The sequence below is a fragment of the Astyanax mexicanus genome, chromosome 18 (genome assembly GCF_023375975.1).
Source record: "Astyanax mexicanus isolate ESR-SI-001 chromosome 18, AstMex3_surface, whole genome shotgun sequence".
NCBI lineage: Eukaryota > Metazoa > Chordata > Actinopteri > Characiformes > Acestrorhamphidae > Astyanax > Astyanax mexicanus.
In genome coordinates, this window is record NC_064425.1 from 1,382,501 (window position 1) to 1,396,482 (window position 13,982).

The window sequence follows — 13,982 nt, forward strand, 5'->3', positions numbered from 1 at the left end:
TTTGGCTGTAGCAACAGAACAAGAACAGGAAATTTTAATGTTTAAGTTGTGTTAATGTTGTGTGTGCGTGTGTAAAAGTGGAAGTTGGAAAAAAAAAAAAAAAAAAGCTATCCTGAACAAATTAAACCTTAAAAAGTTACCATGCCGGCTCATTTACAAGAAATCGATCAATCTTCAATCAGTCTATTTACAATGGCAATATGTACAATAAATTGAGAATGTAACAAGAATATATATTATAATTTAAGGTTCAAATACAGATAAATAGCATTTTCCTGTATCTTATTAGATAGAATATGGATGAAAAACAAGTATCTCCAAAACAGCAACTTTACAGGAGAGAGAAAAAAACCTTCTAAACTTAATAAAAGACAATGTAAAAAGAGTTTTTCAGACCAAATATATTGTTCAGTAAATACAGAATTTTTACTATACATCTCTGTAAACACCTGACAACAGCATGTGGTCAAATGATCGTCATATTAAAGAAAATCTCTTATAAAAAAACACGACTCAACAAGATACAATCAAACAGTGCATCATAAATATTTTATCATCATGTAACATTTATTGTAATTATATCTCTCAATGTTGTTTGATGTCCAGGAGAGTCCAGTACTGAGTGCTCTGTTCTTTTCTCCTGTGTTTAGGAGGTGGATGGTGTGATGGAGAGATGGATGAGATCAGGGTTCCTCAAACTGAGCTGCAAATACAAGATCTCAGGATCAGACGGCTTCCACAGCACTGTTCTAGAAAAATATAAACACAGAAGAAATAACTTTCAGAACACATTTACAGCTGCTTTCATATACTTTATGTATGTGTAAATAAAATGTATTTGCATGTGTCTGAGTTTCATGGGGGGAGAGAGACAGACGGAGTAGGGAGATAGAAAAGGGATAGAGGGAGATGGGGTTAAAGGGAGATGGGGGGAGATGGGGATAGAGGGGGATAGAGGGGAATGGGGATAGAGGGAGATGGGGATAGAGGGGAATGGGGATAGAGGGGGATAGAGGGGAATGGGGATAGAGGGGAATGGGGATAGAGGGGGATGGGGATAGAGGGGAATGGGGATAGAGGGAGATGGGGATAGAGGGGAATGGGGATAGAGGGGAATGGGGATAGAGGGGAATGGGGATAGAGGGGAATGGGGATAGAGGGAGATGGGGATAGAGGGGAATGGGGATAGAGGGAGATGGGGATAGAGGGGAATGGGGATAGAGGGAGATGGGGATAGAGGGAGATGGGGTTAGAGGGGGATAGAGGGAGATGGGGATAGAGGGGGATGGGGATAGAGGGAGATGGGGTTAGAGGGGGATAGAGGGGAATGGGGATAGAGGGAGATGGGGATAGAGGGGAATGGGGATAGAGGGAGATGGGGAGAGAGGGAGATGGGGTTAGAGGGGGATAGAGGGAGATGGGGATAGAGGGAGATGGGGATAGAGGGAGATGGGGTTAGAGGGGGATAGAGGGAGATGGGGTTAGAGGGGGATAGAGGGGGATGGGGATAGAGGGAGATGGGGTTAGAGGGGGATAGAGGGGGATGGGGATAGAGGGAGATGGGGATAGAGGGGGATGGGGATAGAGGGGAATGGGGATAGAGGGGAATGGGGATAGAGGGGGATAGAGGGGAATGGGGATAGAGGGAGATGGGGATAGAGGGGGATGGGGATAGAGGGGAATGGGGATAGAGGGGAATGGGGATAGAGGGAGATGGGGATAGAGGGGAATGGGGATAGAGGGAGATGGGGATAGAGGGGAATGGGGATAGAGGGAGATGGGGATAGAGGGAGATGGGGTTAGAGGGGGATAGAGGGAGATGGGGATAGAGGGGGATGGGGATAGAGGGAGATGGGGATAGAGGGAGATGGGGTTAGAGGGGGATAGAGGGGAATGGGGATAGAGGGAGATGGGGATAGAGGGGAATGGGGATAGAGGGAGATGGGGAGAGAGGGAGATGGGGTTAGAGGGGGATAGAGGGAGATGGGGATAGAGGGGGATGGGGATAGAGGGAGATGGGGATAGAGGGAGATGGGGTTAGAGGGGGATAGAGGGAGATGGGGTTAGAGGGGGATAGAGGGGGATGGGGATAGAGGGAGATGGGGTTAGAGGGGGATAGAGGGGGATGGGGATAGAGGGAGATGGGGATAGAGGGGGATGGGGATAGAGGGGAATGGGGATAGAGGGGAATGGGGATAGAGGGGGATAGAGGGGAATGGGGATAGAGGGAGATGGGGATAGAGGGGAATGGGGATAGAGGGGAATGGGGATAGAGGGGGATAGAGGGGAATGGGGATAGAGGGAGATGGGGATAGAGGGGGATGGGGATAGAGGGAGATGGGGTTAGAGGGGGATAGAGGGAGATGGGGTTAGAGGGGGATGGGGATAGAGGGAGATGGGGATAGAGGGAGATAGAGGGGAATGGGGTTAGAGGGGGATGGGGATAGAGGGAGATGGGGATAGAGGGAGATGAGGTTAGAGGGGAATGGGGTTAGAGGGGGATGGGGATAGAGGGAGATGGGGATAGAGGGGGATGGGGATAGAGGGAGATGGGGATAGAGGGAGATGAGGTTAGAGGGGAATGGGGTTAGAGGGGGATGGGGATAGAGGGAGATGGGGATAGAGGGGGATGGGGATAGAGGGAGATGGGGATAGAGGGGGATGGGGATAGAGGGAGATGGGGATAGAGGGAGATGAGGTTAGAGGGGAATGGGGTTAGAGGGGGATGGGGATAGAGGGAGATGGGGTTAGAGGGAGATGAGGTTAGAGGGGAATGGGGTTAGAGGGGGATGGGGATAGAGGGAGATGGGGTTAGAGGGGGATAGAGGGGAATGGGGTTAGAGGGGGATGGGGATAGAGGGAGATGGGGATAGAGGGAGATGAGGTTAGAGGGGAATGGGGTTAGAGGGGGATGGGGATAGAGGGAGATGGGGATAGAGGGGGATGGGGATAGAGGGAGATGAGGTTAGAGGGGAATGGGGTTAGAGGGGGATGGGGATAGAGGGAGATGGGGATAGAGGGGGATGGGGATAGAGGGAGATGGGGATAGAGGGAGATGGGGTTAGAGGGGAATGGGGATAGAGGGAGATGGGGTTAGAGGGGGATGGGGATAGAGGGAGATGGGGATAGAGGGGGATGGGGATAGAGGGAGATGGGGATAGAGGGAGATGGGGTTAGAGGGGAATGGGGATAGAGGGGGATAGAGGGGAATGGGGATAGAGGGAGATGGGGATAGAGGGGAATGGGGTTAGAGGGAGATGGGGTTAGAGGGGGATGGGGATAGAGGGAGATGGGGATAGAGGGGAATGGGGATAGAGGGAGATGGGGTTAGAGGGGGATGGGGATAGAGGGAGATGGGGATAGAGGGGAATGGGGATAGAGGGAGATGGGGTTAGAGGGGGATGGGGATAGAGGGAGATGGGGATAGAGGGGGATGGGGATAGAGGGGAATGGGGATAGAGGGAGATGGGGTTAGAGGGGGATGGGGATAGAGGGAGATGGGGATAGAGGGGGATAGAGGGAGATGAGGATAGAGGGGGATGGGGATAGAGGGAGATGGGGTTAGAGGGGGATGGGGATAGAGGTAGAAAGGAATAGAGGTAGAAAGGAATAGAGGAAGGGGGGAGAAACCCTTCGTATATCGCCTATTCCCCTCCATCTATTCCTATCTAACTCTATCCCTCTATCCCCAACTCTCTACCTCCCCCTCCCTCTTTCATTGTCTCCATCTCTCTCCCTCAGATTGTTTATAAATTGCATTTTTTTCCAATTAATCATCAAATTAATGCTTTGGCAATACTGTAATTAACACTAAAGCTTATTTGAACTGACTTCAGGGACAGAGAGATAGAGAGATAGATAGATAGAGGGAGGGATTTCTGTGGGAAAAGGAAAAGACTCACCTGTGGTGTTAAATGAAGTCCTGTTTTTGTGAGGAACAGCAGGGGAACGTCTTCAGCACTGTCTCTTCACCCTTTAACCTGTGCAGTTACTCCACTAAAACCCTGTTACAGAGTAGAGGAACAGTGAGTTAAAGGCAGAACAGGAGCAGCGAGATCAGCTCATAAGATCAGCTTCATCTCTTTATTCACTCAATGATGAGCAGCTTCATCAAACCCAGTGACAGTATTTTTTTTTTGTTTGTTTGTTTTCTCAATAAATTCCCTGCTCAAAGTCTCTTGATCCCATTACTTCTTTTAGCTTAAGATCTAATAGTGCAAAATGCACATTTTTAATCAGGAGTGTATATTAGCTGTTAGCAAAAGTGAAGATAAAATGTCAATAATAGAGGGACAGAAAATTCACGATTCGGTTTAAAACCTTACAGTTCAGTATAAAATAAAGACCTCATCTTTATTAACTTCATAATAACAACAGAATATAAGAACATAACATCAGCATTAGACTCTCAAAATTAAATTATATTTATATTAGTGGATCAATCACTTACAAATGAATTAAAATCAGGATTAATATTTGTAGTGTAGTGTAGTGTAGTGTAGTGTAAAGAGCACAAGCGAAAGACAGACAACGTGAGAGAGAGAGAGAGACGACGTTATAGAGCCAGACGACGTAAAAGAGAGAGAAAGACGATGTGAGAGAGCAGATGACCTGAGAGTGAGACAGATGATGTTCGAGAGCGCGAGTGACAGACAGAAGACGATAGAGAGACAACCCGTGAGAGTAAGACAGAAGATGTGTGTAAGAGAGAGATCGAGAGAGAGATGACATTTGAGAGAGAGCGACAAATGGAGTTAGAGCAAGAGACAGATGACGTAAGAGAAAGAGCGAGACACACAGCATGCATGAGAGAGCGAGCGACAGATGACGAGAGAAAATAAGAACTAGAATGAGAGAGTGAATGATCCTGCATGAGTTTGCGCGTGACCCTCGTACCGTGACGGTTCGTAAAGAACACGTACCGTTACACCCCTAATCAATACTAATGTTTAAATAACTACAAAATGCTTCAATATAAAGTTCTATATAAAAGCTGGAGGAAGATGTTGAGTAAAAGTGTGTAACTCAGGATAACATTACCTTTTTGAGATGGAGACTCCCAATTCCTGCTGATCATTCCCACAATGCACCTGGCTGCATCCTGTAATTGCAGAAGATGCAAAGAGAACCAGAAATTAATAAATACATTCTAATACAAAAGAGTATTAACCAATAAGAGCTCAGATGCATTTCTGAATGTTTATGCAAGAAGCTCAAAATTTAATCAAATAAATGTTTTTTTTTTTATTCTGGGTGCATAACTGTAAACATTATAAGGTTAAAATCCTGATGTATATCATATATATATTTTAATTACTTATATTTTAAAAATTTGTTCTAGAAATCAAGTCAGAACTAGTTCTATAGAAGATTAAACAGCGTTTAAAATGGTTAAATGTTTGGATCAAGGCTGTAGAAACAAACAAAATGCACTTTTAAAAAGAGTTAATTTTATCTCCAGCATTAACCCAAGTTTATTACATTCTATAAATGCAGTCAAATAAACAAAAAACACATTAACACACTTTCCTGAGATGCTCTCATGAGTTAAAATGACATTTCTTTTACAGAGTCTGTCTCACATACTTTTTACCATGGGTTATTTTGAATTAAGCTTCACTACTTAGCTATTATTATTATTATTATTATTATTATTATTATTATTTTGATAAACAAAACATTAATAAAAACAATATATTGTTCATATGTAACATATATGAACAGTATTTTAGCCAGTCGTGCTTTTATAACTGTGACTCCATAACATACACACATAGTATAGATTAATAGTGTGGGAATAGTGTATTATTCCTGTGTTCATTCACATATGCAATAAACAACACTTTATTTTTCACCAAAATCAGCAAATTATGTAAGGCTATAGTCTTACCTTCTAGTGTCATTTTGGAATATTCATGAAACTCAAATTTTCCATCAGATTATAACTCAAATGTGCTGGAAATCCTATTGTAATGGATTTTTGTGCCCAGTTTCATTCAGTTACACAATAAAAACTATTTTTATTTTTCAGCAAAATCACCAAATTACATAAGGCTTACCTTGTGGTGTCATTATGGACCATTTATAAAACTTATTTTCCATCAGATTATAACTCAAATGAGCTGGAAATCATATTGGAATGATGTATTGTGAGTATGTTCTTTCACATATGCAATAAAATCACTTTTTATTTTTCACCAAAATACCTAAGGCTATAGTCTTACGTTTTAATTTCGTTTCGGAGCATTCATAAAAATAAAAATTTTATCAGATTATAACTCAAATGAGCCGGGAATTACATTGGAATGATGTATTATGGCTATGTTCATTTACATATGCAATAAAAAAAAACACTTTTTATTTTTCAACAAAATCACCAAATTACATAAGGGCTTTTGGTGTCATTTTGGACCATTTATAAAACTTCTTTACATGAGATTATAACTCAAATGAGCCAAAAATTGAACTGGAATGGACTTTTGTGCCCAGTTTTATACACATATGCAATAAAAAACACTTTATTTTTCACATAAATCACCAAATTACGCGAGGCTATATAGTCTTACCTTTTGGTGTCATTTTGGACTATTTATAAAACTTTTATTTTCCATCAGATTATAACTCAAATGAGCTGGAAATTACATTGGAATGATGTATTGTGCCTATGTTCATTCACATATGCAATAAAAAAAAATAAAAAACACTTTTTATTTTTCACCAAAATCGGCAAATTAGGTAGTCTTATGTTTTGGTGTCATTATAGACCATATTTAAAACTTAAATTCTTTATATCAGATTCTAACTCAAATGAGCCAAAAACTGCACTGGAATGGACTTTTGTGCCCAGTTTCATTCAGTTACACAATAAAATCACTTTTTATTTTTCACAAAAATCACCAAATCATATAAGGCTATAGTCTTAGGTTTTAATTTTGTTTTGGAGCATTCATAAAAGTTTAATTTACATCAGATTTGAGATGGAAATGGCCTAAGAATGGTGTATTATGCATGTGTTTATTCAAATATGCAATAAAAAACACTTTTTATTTTTCACCAAAATCGGCAAATTACCCAAGGCTTATGTTTTGGTGTCATTTTGGACCATTTATAAAACTTTTATTTTCCACCAGATTATAACTCAAATGTGAGAGGCATAATACACTATCCATACACAATTTCTATGTTCATTCACTTATGCAATAAAAACACTTTTTTTTTTTCTCTCACCAAAATCACCAAATTACCTAAGGCTATAGTCTTACCTTTTAATTTCGTTTTGGAGCATATATAAAAACTTAATTTTCATCAAATTATAACTCAAATGAGCTGGAAATTACATTGGAATTATGTATTATGCTTATGTTTACTCACAATGTGCAATAAAAACACTTTGTTTTTCACCAAAATCACCAAATTAGTCTTACCTTTTGGGGTCATTTTGGACAATTTATAAAACTTTTATTTTTCATCAGATTATAACTCAAATTTGCTAGAAATTGTGTGGAAATAGTGTATCGTCTATGTTCATTCACATATGCAATAAAAAAAATCACCAAATTACCTAAGGCTATAGTGTTACATTTTGGAACATACATAAAAGTTTAATTTTCATCAGATTATAACTCAAATGAGCTGGAAATTACATTGGAATGATGTATTGTGCCTATGTTCATTCACATTTGCATTAAAAAACATTTTTAATTTTTCACCAAAATTACCAAATTACACAAGGCTATAGTCTTACATTTTGGTGTCATTTTGGATCATTTATAAATTTATTTTCCATCAGATTATAACTCAAATGGGTTTGAAATTGTGTGGTAATAGTGTTTTATGCCTAGGTTCATTCACATATGCAATAAAAACCCTTTTTATTTTTCACCAAAATCACCAAATTACCTAAGGCTATATAGTCTTACCTTTTAATTTCGTTTTGGAGCGTTCATAAAAGTTTAATTTTCATCAGATTATAACTCAAATGAGCTGGAAATTACATTGGAATGATGTATTGTGCCTATGTTCATTCACATTTGCATTAAAACATTACATTTTGGTGTCATTTTGGAATATTCATGAAACTCTTATTTTCCATCAGAATATAACTCAAATGAGCTGGAATTTCATTCACAATGTGCAATAAAAACACTTTTTATTGGACTGGAATCTAACATCTCAGTCATTATGGCATGTGTCAGCACTAATGAAATAAATAAGGGAAAGTAATACAATCTATTTTTTGTTTTAGAACACTTTTTGCCATGTTTAAGAATAAAAAATGAATTTATTATTGGATTTATTTTAAATAGATTTTATATTGGTATAGTAGAGTCTTATTTTGTGTGCATTACAGACAGAAAACAGCCTTTATAACCTTTTCAGACCTGAAATATCTCCAGTGACAAACAATTTAAAAATGCTGTTTTCTGTCTGTAATGCACAGAAAAAAAAAAACTAATTTTTAACCAATAAATTACGATGATTTTCTCATGACTTTTACACGCCTTCAAGGCAAATTTTCATCACCATACGATTTTTTTAAAACATCTGTGCAGACTTGGACAATAAATGAAAAAAAAAAAACCGCACCTAAAACTACCATTAAAATTGATTATAGTAGGTCTAAAATAAATCAGATAAAATGTTGACACACAATCTTTAATATTTGTAGATTTGTAGAGCGAATTTCCATGATTTTCCAAAACATATCCAGACCTGGAAATAACTACTTTTAAATTCCATGACTTTTCCAGGTTTTTCATGACTATAAATGTATATAAATATACATTAGGGCAATACGATGTCATACCTTGTCTAACTATGCTACCCTAGTGTAACGTTATATTTAAAGATAATACAATTATTTAGAACATGTTCGCAGCAGAAGTCTCGGTATGTTATTTGAATAGCCTAAATCGCTTTATCAGGGTAGAATTAAAGCAAACTAAGCGATTAGAAACCATTTTTATAGTTTTTTTTTAATATATATAATTATTACTTTTATTTTAACACGGTTGTAACGCTCAGGCAAACGAAGTCAGTGAGTCCAGATTGTACTACGCACCAGGGAAAAACTAAAATTATCAGGAAAAAACACATGAAAATGAGTTTTACGCATGCGCAGAGCGGCTAAGTAGCATATTTCGATGGGTAGCACAACTTGTCAGAACACCGGTGGTTAGTTTGTGGACTGCACAGCATTATTAATGTATATTTCCCACTAAAAGGAGAGTATAGTGTATAACTAGGCTTTACCGTGGTCCAGGAAAGTGACCGTTAGTGAAATAATCCCCTAAAACTCCTTATATACTGCTGCTACTGCATAAACAGAGAGGCTAAGCTAACTAGCTAAACTAGCGCTAGCTAGCCAATTAGCGTTAGCTACAGTTAACTAACCTAACGAGCCCATATCGATAAATAAGCATCTTCAGGACGCAAATCCGGATTAAAGGATGAACAGAAGCGAGTAAAAGCGGATTATCACTTTTATCCTTTAGATAAAACCAGAGTTTAGTTTAGTTTTAACTCACCTGCTGTAGAAGTTCTCCCGCTGATGCACTGCAGCAGCTGCAGCCAATCACCTCACTGATCAGCGTCTCGCGAGGCGATACCTGGGAGAGTAAGAGACTGCGCATGCGCACATTTTACCTGAGTCTCCGGCGTGCAGCTTACACCACCGTACTGTTTATAGAAGCTGCGCATAGAAATTTACAGAATACAGTACAAAAAATCCACAGCTTTAACCCATTTAGACCCTGCTACCATTATAATAGACATCATGTATTTTATCTATTTTCTAAATGTTTTGTTGCAAATAAAACAATTTGAGAGCTTTTGGCCACCAGAATAGACCATGAACCAGCCAATGAACGTTTATAAACCACTGAAAAAAAAACACTGGAAAAACAGTAATACTACAGCCACTGAGGGATTTTTTTACTAATGTAATGTGATTGAGAACACGTTAAATTATGTTTTTTACGGTTTAGAAATTATTTATGAAATGTCCAAAATGTCAATATAACATATTAAACACAGGCTTCCAATGCAATGAAAAAAACAACAACAATTAAATATTTTAGTTAGCTGGATTTTGTTTGCTATAAAGATTTTAGATTAGAATATTAGTGTCTCATTTCCTCTACACTACAGACAGAAGAAAACATTAATATATTCACTGCAGAATATTATTATTATTTAATTTATAAACTGGATATATTATATCATAATTCTGAAACACTCTATATAATAACTCTACGTGATAATATAAGATAATGTTTTTTTTAATTATAAACTATTTTTCTCATCACATCTTGGAGAATTCTTCATGCTCACTGCATTTAACAGGTGTGTTTAACCAGATATTGATTATTTTTATTTTTACATTCCATTCTATAAACAATAATAATCTTTTTTGAGTAATGCTCATAATTATTGTTCTATAAATAATATAAAAGTAACTGCACAAAACAAATATTTATATACACATTAAAAAAAATCCAACAGTAATATGGATTGTGAAACTGTATTATTAGTCATTTTTTACCATGATTTAGAAAAGGCAATGTGTTTTTGGCATACAGTTCTGAGCAGGACTGGGTAAATCATCTCTGTGATTTTGGATTAAAAGGAGCTTCTTCTTCAATCATTACAGCTCAGTGTTTTGGGCCACATTTGTATCACTAGTTGGATAAAAACTTTAATTTTTATGGTAAAAAGAGATCGTTAAACTCGTGGATCAAAATCACAAAGCTATTTTACAGTAGAGGAGAACATTGGTCATGTCATTATCAAAACCAACTGGAAAATACCTTTATTATTGGTTCAAAGACCCAGAAATGAATGGAAGTTAATGGACAGCTTCACTCAAATGGTCTTCTTGTGCCTCAGCAGCTCACTTCTGTTGCTTTGTGATTCTTCCTCACCTTCATCTTTGCGTTTTTTGAAGCAGGCTGTTCATAGTAGACGGTCGGTCACAAAACCTGGAGATTTTAGCCAATAGCATTTGCTAGAGGAGATGACCCTGACTCCACCCCCAAAATTGTCAAAAGTACCCATTAAAACTGCAGGTTTATAATTTTCACCCAGTATTTATGAGCCCAAAACATTTGAAATAAGTGCTATCCGGACAGGATTAGTATCTCAGGGGGTTCTGGGCTAATTTTCTCTCTTTTATGGGGATTTTTATCCTCTGTGATTTTATTCCCTTCCAGAACCATCATGTAGGTGTTTTTCTCAGACGTCCTCTGAGAAAATAAATTATAAGCTGAATGTTTTTCCCTGAACTAATTTTAGTCCCGTACGGACGCACATCTCTGAGTTTCGTCTCCTCGCCCTAAATAAAATAGCTATTTGTCCACTGCCGCGCACCGTAATTACACTATGACACTTTGGGCGCGCGTTTGTTTCCACGGAGATCCACGTTAAAAACACAACAGCAAGTGGAAATGGAGGAGCTACTGAACGTAGCGATGTGATGTGACTCACTGGTCCTCCTGTTTTTTCAATTGCAGTCTGGATGCAGAGGTCTGAATTTGTTCAACTAATCCCATTCTCTATTAGATGCCAATTCGTAAAAGTGATCTTAAAATGATCTTTTCTTAAAATAAGTCTGTATTTCAAACAACCAACTCAAAAGTCGTAAGACTGATTAGTAGTCAGACGAGGTGAACAAGGCCATATAGACATGTGTCTGATATCATGAGAAATATGTGTGCACTGAGAAAGCAATGCAGTTGTGGGATAAATGGAATTAACCCCTGAAACTAATCAGAACTGAAGTGGGAGACCAAGGGTCTTTTTGTTGATAATTCAAGAGATGATTGGATTGTATATTTGATGATTCATGGCCTTGTCCGCAGAGACGCAGCGTCACCAAATCAACATCTGACCCAGGCAGATTATACTCATTACTACTAAACCACCAGTATTAAGAGACTTTTATAGTAGGAACTGTGAGCTGAGACTCATATTTAGTATTTTCCATTTCAGTGCAGAGCTGGAGAAAACTTTAAAAATCATGTTTAGTCTGCAGGAAAAGTGTATTGTACTTAATAAGTACATAAATCAGATTTCTACTCAGTGATAAAACTCCTGCATCCGGACTGCAATTGAAAAAAAAAAAACAGGAGCACCAGTGTGTTTTGCCTTTTTTCTCAGTCGCATGACATCACAGCATTCAGTAGCTCCTCCATTTCCACTCGCTGTTGTGTTGTTAACGTGGATCTCCATGGAAACTGAGCGAGCCCAAAGTGTACAGTAATTACGGTGCGCGGCAGTGGACAAATAGCAATTTTATTATTTTATTAAACGCAAGGAGACGAAACTCAGAGATGTGCGTCCGGACGGGACTAAAATTATCGGAGGACCATGAAAAAAGTTCAGAGAAAAACAGTAGATAATTCAGCCTGTAATTTTCTCAGAGGACGTCTGAGAAAAACACGTACACGATTGTTCTGGACGGGAATAAAATCACAGAGGATAAAAACCCCAAAAAAAAGATTTTAAAAATTACCCCAGAGCCCCCTGAGTAACTAATCCCATCAGATAGGACTTAATATGCATGTGAACAAATCTGATTAGATTTGGATCCAATTTTAGATCTGAACTAGAAGTCTAAACACAGTATAATCCTAAAAGTGTTCTGGACTGGTGCATATTTCCGTGCAGTTTAACATGGATTAATGGGTGATGTGGTTTTGTTCGAAGTAAATATCTGGACAATATAACAGTTTTTACTGTTTAGGAGTGATGAAGGGAAAGAGAGAGCGCCATCTACTGTACTGTACCCACCCAGAGAGAGAGCAAGGACGAGCCAACTGTGTGTGCTCTCTCAGGACTCCGGCAGCTGATGGCAAGCTGCATGAAGGACATACAGGACATGTATAGAGAGTTACTAGTGCATTCTGCTTCAAACATCTTACCTGCTTTTTTTCTGTAGATGATTTATTAATTTAAAACCAGTATCATTGCGATATAAATGTGCACCCATACCCAAGAATGGACTAGATGTTTTGAAAAATGTATTTTATAGTGGAATAAAAATGACAACATAAGAAAATAAAGCATATAAAACATAGCAGCCAAATCCTGCCGATCCACACAAGCTTTCCCAGTGATGGCTTTTGGAATTCCTGCCCGCGTTAACGTCCATTCTCGTCGTTTTTTCCCAATGAATTAACCTAGAATTATATTTTTCCAGCATGTTTGCTTTAATATTCTTGGTTGAGCGTTCGTTCGCTGGTCAGAAACTCGATATGCAGAGCAGTGAAGAGGCATCGAGCGCTCGTGTCCTTGCTGAAGAAGCACTTCCGTCTGATTTCTCTACGCAAATTCACTTACGTTCCATTAGCCATACGATAAACATGTCACCCCCCCCCCCCCCCCCCCCCCCACACACACACACACACACTCACACTCACAGATTGTGCAAGGACGTTCACGTAAGGAGGGCACACCTGCTCACGATGCAGATCCTGCACCAGCACTGGGAAACCTTGCTGGCGCTCACGTCTATTTACACAACTAGAAGAAGAAGAATGTTTTACAGAGAGGACTAAGTGCACGCACACTGTAGCCTTCACATGATCCATGACAAAACTTTATACTGTACAGCTTAATATTACATTCTCTCTGCTCAATAATCCCACTTTCACAACAGCTCAAGAGAGGGACGCTCCAGCCAGCGTATAAAGCCTTTCTGCATCTCCGGCAGTCTCCAATAACAAGGTCACTCCGTCAAAAAACAAAACTAAATTCACCTCCATTTATTATTTACTGATGCTGTGAAAAAAAAACAGTCCGAAGTCTGCGTCGTTAAATAAACTAAAGAAAAAGAAAAAAACAGAAAAATGAGAAAAATATAAAACTGCTGCAAAATACAGTAACTGCAGTACTGTTTATACAGTAAAATCATTGGTTTTGGGTAAATAGGAACTTTTAATATAGATTATAATATCTATAACATACAGCTCTGGACAAAAATA

General features: G+C 38.8%; 1 protein-coding gene and 1 long non-coding RNA gene across 2 annotated transcripts in view; one reads left to right on the forward strand and one right to left on the reverse strand.

The window, feature by feature from the left end:
* The window catches only part of LOC103031983 (uncharacterized), a 1,529-nt gene extending 682 nt beyond the window's left edge, over positions 1-847 (forward strand). Inside the window, exon 2 of the long non-coding RNA XR_007425336.1 lies at positions 651-847. This is a non-coding gene — a long non-coding RNA (uncharacterized LOC103031983). The remainder of the gene's footprint in view (positions 1-650) is intronic.
* grik4 (glutamate receptor, ionotropic, kainate 4) overlaps positions 1-13,982 on the reverse strand; it is a 1,128,391-nt gene that overhangs the window by 297,655 nt on the left and 816,754 nt on the right. The gene's annotated exons all lie outside the window — the stretch shown is intronic.